Source organism: Gekko japonicus, unplaced genomic scaffold (genome assembly GCF_001447785.1).
Source record: "Gekko japonicus isolate JY-2015 unplaced genomic scaffold, Gekko_japonicus_V1.1 scaffold6026, whole genome shotgun sequence".
Lineage (NCBI taxonomy): Eukaryota > Metazoa > Chordata > Lepidosauria > Squamata > Gekkonidae > Gekko > Gekko japonicus.
Window position 1 is genome coordinate 559 of NW_015165432.1, and position 6,414 is coordinate 6,972.

General features: G+C 49.1%; 1 protein-coding gene across 2 annotated transcripts in view; it reads left to right on the forward strand.

Moving 5' to 3' along the window:
- Positions 1–472: 472 nt before the first annotated feature.
- Positions 473–6,414, forward strand: part of HIGD1A (HIG1 hypoxia inducible domain family member 1A) — a 16,858-nt gene continuing 10,916 nt past the window's right edge. For both annotated transcript variants that reach the window (XM_015410690.1, XM_015410691.1), the window contains exon 1: positions 473–563. The gene's annotated coding sequence lies outside the window, so the exon portion shown is untranslated. The remainder of the gene's footprint in view (positions 564–6,414) is intronic.

Consider the following 6,414-nt stretch of genomic DNA (forward strand, 5'->3'; position numbering starts at 1 on the left):
CCTCAGCCTTTTTTTTTAAAAAAAGTTATGGCTCCATCCAGAAGCGTATTCGCGCAAGGCGCGGGGCTTCCTGGGAAATGTAGTTTTTCTCTCTCCTTGCCTCCATTTGCTCTCTCGCCGGTGTTTCCGCAGAAAGAACGGTCTGGCAGGGAGAGGCTGCCTCGTTCTACGGCCTTCGCAGACGCGGCGCGTCGGTACCGGCTCCTAAAGACTTAGCGTTGTAGAAACGGATCATTCCTTTCGGCGGCACTGAAGGAGGAACGGACTGGGATTTTCCCGGCTTCCCCTTCGCCGCCGGGTCTTGCATAATATCGTGACGTCAGCCCGCGTGACGGCAGACCGGCGCGTTCTCTAATCCGGGGACGTCAATCGCAGCCGCTGGCCAATCAGAGGAGGCGGAATGCGGCTGGCTCGCCCCGCCTCCTTGGAAGCGGGACGTTTCGGCCAATGAGAGGCGGGAGGGGGCGGAGCCAGCGGTAGCTTCAGTCGCGTCGACGAAAGAAGCCGGCTCACAGAGGGGCCGGGCGTCGGGTCGGTTTCGGCTGCGGAGAGCACGAGTGGAGGTGAGTCGAGGTGAAGGCCCGGCTGGGGTTGGGGAGGCCTCAAGCCCACGACCCTGGCCCCCGCCTCCATATAGGACCCTGGCCCGGTCGCTCCTCTTCAGAGTGGCCTACCTCGCAGGGTCGTCGTGGGGGAATAATATTTTACATTTTTAAAAAATTATTTAGTGGACCGTTGAGCTGTTGTTACCCGACCTGAGCCCGCTCGCGGGAAGGGCGTACTATAAATATGAAGAAATGAATAAATTGAAAGGAGGAGGGGAGAGCTAGGCCCCAGCCCCGAGCCAGGAAACGTATTTGGATGCCTTTGAACCAGGGAACTTATTGGGTGACTTTAAACCAGGGAACTTATTGGGTGACTTTAAACCAGGGAGTTTATTGGGTGACTTTAAACCAGGGAGTTTATTGGGTGACTTTAAACCAGGGAACTTATTGGGTGACTTTAAACCAGGGAGTTTATTGGGTGACTTTAAACCAGGGAACTTATTGGGTGACTTTAAACCAGGGAGTTTATTGGGTGACTTTAAACCAGGGAGTTTATTGGGTGACTTTAAACTAGGGAACTTATTGGGTGACTTTAAACCAGGAAGTTGACTGGGCGACTTTAAGCTCCTCTTCCTGGCCTACCTGAAAGGATTGTTGTGAGTGTGAAATCGAGGAGGGGAGGACCACACACCCCTCAGGGGAAGGGTGGGATTAAAAAATAGTAAATTAAATTAAGATCCTTAATTAATAAATATAGATCCTAAATTAACTTGGAAATCACTTGAGTTGGCTGTTCTTTTCCCATTTGGACGGTGAGGTTCGTTTCTCTCTGCTTCCCTTTCCTTCTGCACCTGGATATATTAGTATAATTCAGGTGTTGGTCTGAAGCGGCAGAACAGAGTTCGAGTCCAGCGGCGCCTTGAAGACCAACAGAGTTTTATTCAAGATAGATGAGTTTTCGTGTGCAATTTCCTTGTGTCAGATAAAAGGTGCCACTGAGCTTGAACTTTTCCCCTGGATATTAGTCTATCTGTGGTGCTACTTCTGCTTTGCCAGTTTACATCCTTTAATGATCTTTTCTCTAATGGCTTTCGTAAATTGTGGTTTGCGTGTCGGACAGGTATCTGGGGGACCCGAGTTCAGATCCCTGTGCTGCCCTGGAAGGTTCCTGGGTGACCTTGGGCCAGCCATGTGCTCTCAGCCTGCCCTACCTCGCAGGGTTGTGGTGCGGATAGTAATGGGGGAGCGGAGGACGTTGGGTCTGTGTGTGGGTGAGAAAGGCAGGATGTTAATAGAATGAGTAAATAGCTTTTATAGAGCAAATCAGTACAGGTCAGTGAAATCAACTCTGTAAGGATTTTTTTAAAAAAATCAGGCACTGGGCTAAAGCACCTGTGTTAAATCAGTAGTAGTTAATGAGTACCATTGTTTTTTAAAAAAAACCTTAGAAGTCAGTGGAGTGGATGGAGGAAGGGAGCCACTGGATCACGTGAAGGGCATGTGACCTTTCCCCCAGTGAAAGTGATTCTTTAATCTTGTCGGCTAGATCCCCCGAAAGGGACGTTTGCAATCTACACTGATGCCCCTCTTTTTATGTGGTCACTTTAGGAAATGCTTTTGTTTTTCTGTTGGGTCACTTAAAAAAAAAGAAAAAGAGGTAGTTTGGTGTAGTGGTTAGGAGCGCGGACTCTGGGCGAACAGCATTTGATTCTCCACTCCTCCACATGCAGCTGCTGGTGTGGCCTTGGGTGAGTCACAAGTTCTCCCGGAGCTGTTCTCCCGCGAACAGTCCTCGAGAGAGCTCTCTCAGCCCCACCTGCCTCACAGGGTGGCTGTTGTGGTGAGGGGAAGGAAAAGTCATTTCTAAGCCGCTCTAAGACACTTTTGGTATTGAAGGGCAGGGTATAAATCCAATCTCCTCTTCTTCTAAAAAGAAAAGTGTTTATTGGTTTAATTTTTACCCTGCTTTTCTTCCCAATGGGGACGCAAAGCAGCTCACATCATTCTTCTCTCCTCTATTTCCCCTCTTTTCTGCATACTCAAAACACCGGTGGGCTGGAATTGTGACCTTGGGGAATGAAGGCCTTGGGGTCAGCCATATCTGTGAGTGCCGTGAATTCCCTTGTCCTTTTGTCTTTCTTCGCTTCCTCTCAGGCCCATCCGATTAGGATGGAATGGTTCTTTTGAGATTCGAGGCTGGAAAGTTAAATTTCTCGCTTGAATAATTAAAAAAAGGAACGGATTCTCCAGGGTTCAGCCCTTCAGGTGTTACAGCCTTGAGACAAAAAGGACATTCCTCACTGGGTTTCCGGCAGGACAGAATGAGGAAGAGATCAGGTGAAAGATAGGAAGGAGAACTCTGTAAGCACCCTGAGCTGTTTGGAGGAAGGGGTTAAGCCGCTGAACTGCAGGCCACATGACCACGGGGAAGTCTTCAGACAGCGCTGGCTCTTCGGCTTGGGAACGGAGATGAGCACCACCCCGTAGAGTCGAACTCAACTGGCTTTCGAGCAAGGGAAACCTTTACCACCTTAAAGCGGAGGAATTTGGGGAGGGGGTGGTTGGAGTGCGATCGGGGAACACTCACTTTTAGGGGGCACCTGTCCCAGGGACGTTTCCTGTGACTGGCAGAACAGTGGACGGTAACCCAGGGATGGAGCTGTGCCCTGAGTCCACCCACATGAACGTCACTGATGGAGGAGTTAGGAGCTGGAGGGACCCCAAGTCGTACTCGACTGGGTTTCGAGCGAGGGGAACCTTTACCACCTTAAAGCAGAGGGATTTGGGGAGGGGGTGTTTGGAGTGTGATCGGGAACACTCACTTTTGGGGGGCACCTGCCCCAGGGACGTTTCCTGCGACTGGCAGAACAGTGGACGGTAACCCAGATAAGGAGCTGTGCTCTGAGTCCACCCACATGAACATCACTGATGGAGGAGTTAGGAGCTGGAGGGGGCGGGCTGGAGTGAGAGGTTTGGAGGGTTTGTTGAGCAGAAATGTTAATGTTTTATCTCAAGCGTCATGTCCTTTCCTAAATAAACTTTGTCCTTGACTTGTCAAGAAAGAGCCATCTGGCATCTGGCCACTGTGAGTGTTCCAGGGCTGGATGGATTGTTAAACTCAGGCGGGGCTCCTGTCCCCTCGAACCCAGTTCGTGTTCCTTTTACAGGACCAAGACGTTGAAACGGGGACAGGAGGGAAACAACCTGTGTAGGGTTATTGGTTACTTTCCCCCTGCCCCAGTTATCCGTTACAGTTCCTTATGCTACAAAAAAGTTCTGGCTCTTCCAAAAAAACCAACGGGGATGCAAAACAGTGTTCCAAGCAGAGGGCTGCTCCTACTGTGTCCCCCCCCACACACACACAAACTGGAGCCTTCGCCCCACATTTTCACCCCAGAGGCCAGCCTTGCCCGCATGCCCCATAACCACAGGGCTGGCACGTAGGGTTGACAATTCCGGGCTGAGAAATCCCTGGACATTTGGGGGGTGGGACCTGAGGAGGGTGGGGTTTGGGGAGGGGAGGGTCTTCAGTACGGTGTAATACCATGGAGTCCACCTTCCAAAGCGGGGACAGGAGGGAAACCTTCTGTGTGGGGTATTGGTCACCTTCCCCTTGCCCCAGATATCTGTTTCATTTCCTTATTCTACAAAGAAGTTCTCCTTCACAAAATGCAGAGGGCCGTTTCCTACTGTAGCAGGGCTGCGGTGGCTCGAGTGGTTAAGGCGCTGAACTGCAGACCGGAAAGCCGGTAGTTCAGCAGTTCGAGACCTGAGTGCCACCTGATGGAATGAGCTCCCGTCTCTGGCCCCAGGTCCTCCCAACCCAGCAGTTCGAAAGCAAGAAATTGCAAGTAGGTAAATAGGTACTGCTTCGGTGGGAAGGTAACAGCACTCCGTGCGCCTTGGTGTTTAGTCATGCCGGCCACGTGACCACGGAAATGTCTTCGGACAGCGCTGGCTCTTCGGCTTGGAAACGGAGATTAACACCGCCCCCTAGAGTCGGATTCGAGTGGCTTTCGAGCAAGGGAGACCTTTACTTTTTACTTTAAAGATGTACTGCCTTAACCTGGATAGCCCAGGTTAGCTCAGTCTAATCAGACCTTGAAAGCTAAGAAAGGTCGGCCCTGGTCAGTATTTGGATGGGAGACCACCAAGGAAGTCCAGGGTCATTATGCAGAGGAAGGCAATGGCAAATCACCTGTTTTGTCTTGAAAAACCCATGGGGTTGACGGCACTTTACATACACACATATCAATTTTGGACAGTGGTGAATATTCGTGGTATATACCATAAAACAGATGTTAGGATTACCATTGTACAACATATAAGTATTTACATGCTTTCCCCCTCTTACATACAAGTGCTTTCCAAACAGGAAACATATAACATTTGTTCTCAAAAGAGACCAACAACTAGTTGTTAGGCTAAGTATATTAATTGTAATAGTTTGAAATTTCATTTAGGTATTATTTAAAATGCAACCTTATCCCTGAGGCTAGGATCATTGAACCACTCCAACAACTTCTTTCCCACTTCCATTGGGCTGGAAAGAAAGGTCCTGTAGGTCAACAGAAAATCCTCTATAAATGTCGGATCCACCACTGAATGCTCTTCCACCAAATGCATTGTTAACCTTTCCGGCGTTCCCTACAACATGTAAAAGTTCAAATATTAACACATATCAATGCATTTCAACTATCTTGTTTCATTAAACTGGCACAGCATTTATGGAAGGACATTTACAACCAGATTTAATACACGGAGTAAAAAACTAAAGCAAACACTCTTTGTTTCCCTCTCTCAAAAACTCCCCCCCCCTAATTCCAATGGTAATAGATAATATCTATTCAGATCTAAAACACGAACTGCATTGGACATCGAGATCCATCAGCACATTTTCCCCCATGTTCCCCTCCACTCATCCCATCTGACCCCAAGAAAACAGAGTTGCACTTACCTGTAACTGTAACCTGCAACTGTTGTTCATAAATATATCTTCTGTGCAAGCATACAATGGAACTGTGCACACACAAGTCAGCTGCAGATAGAAGTTTTTAACTCCTATGGAACCGAGGGGGGTACCCCTCCCCTATAGAGCAAACACAATGTTTTTTCCCACCTAAAACATAATGTGCCCTAGCGGAGTGGCACCCCCCCCTTGTGAACACTCTCCAATAAGCACCCAACAATGCAGAAGACAGTTCATAGCAGGGCAGGAGGGAGGGAATGTGTGCCTACACAGAAGACACGTCAATGAACACCAGTTACAGTTAAATGCAACCCAGTTTCCATCTTCCATCTTCTGTGCAGATCCACGTTGGGAATCTTGTGAGCTACTCACCAAAGGAGGCGGGGTGATGCTCTCACTGGAGCAATAACTGCAGAAATGCTTTACCAACCTCTGCATCTTTTCTTGCCTGCAGGTCGAAGGCGTAATACCTTACAAAAGTATCCTCAGGAGACCAAGTCACTGCCTTGCAGATATCCACCGATATCAACAAGTGGTACCCTGAGATGGTATGCAGCTGAGGAACTCTGCACACTGGTGGAGTAAGCATGAATGTCCAGATAGGAGGGGAGGTAGGAGTTAATGATTGTGCGGTGTTAAGGCCAGTGGGCGTGGGCGTCTCGGGAGTTGGGTTTGAAGAAGAGGAAATTGGATTTATACCCCGCCCTTCATTACCCAAAGGTGTCTCAGAGCGGCTTACAAACTCCTTTCCCTTCCCCTCCCCACAACAGACACCCTGTGAGGTAGGCGGGGCTGAGAGAGCTCTTGACAGAAACTGCTCTTTTTCAAGAACAGCTCTTATCAGAACTATGGCTTGCCCAAGGTCATCCAGCAGCTGCAAGTGGAAAAGAAGCAGAAGAG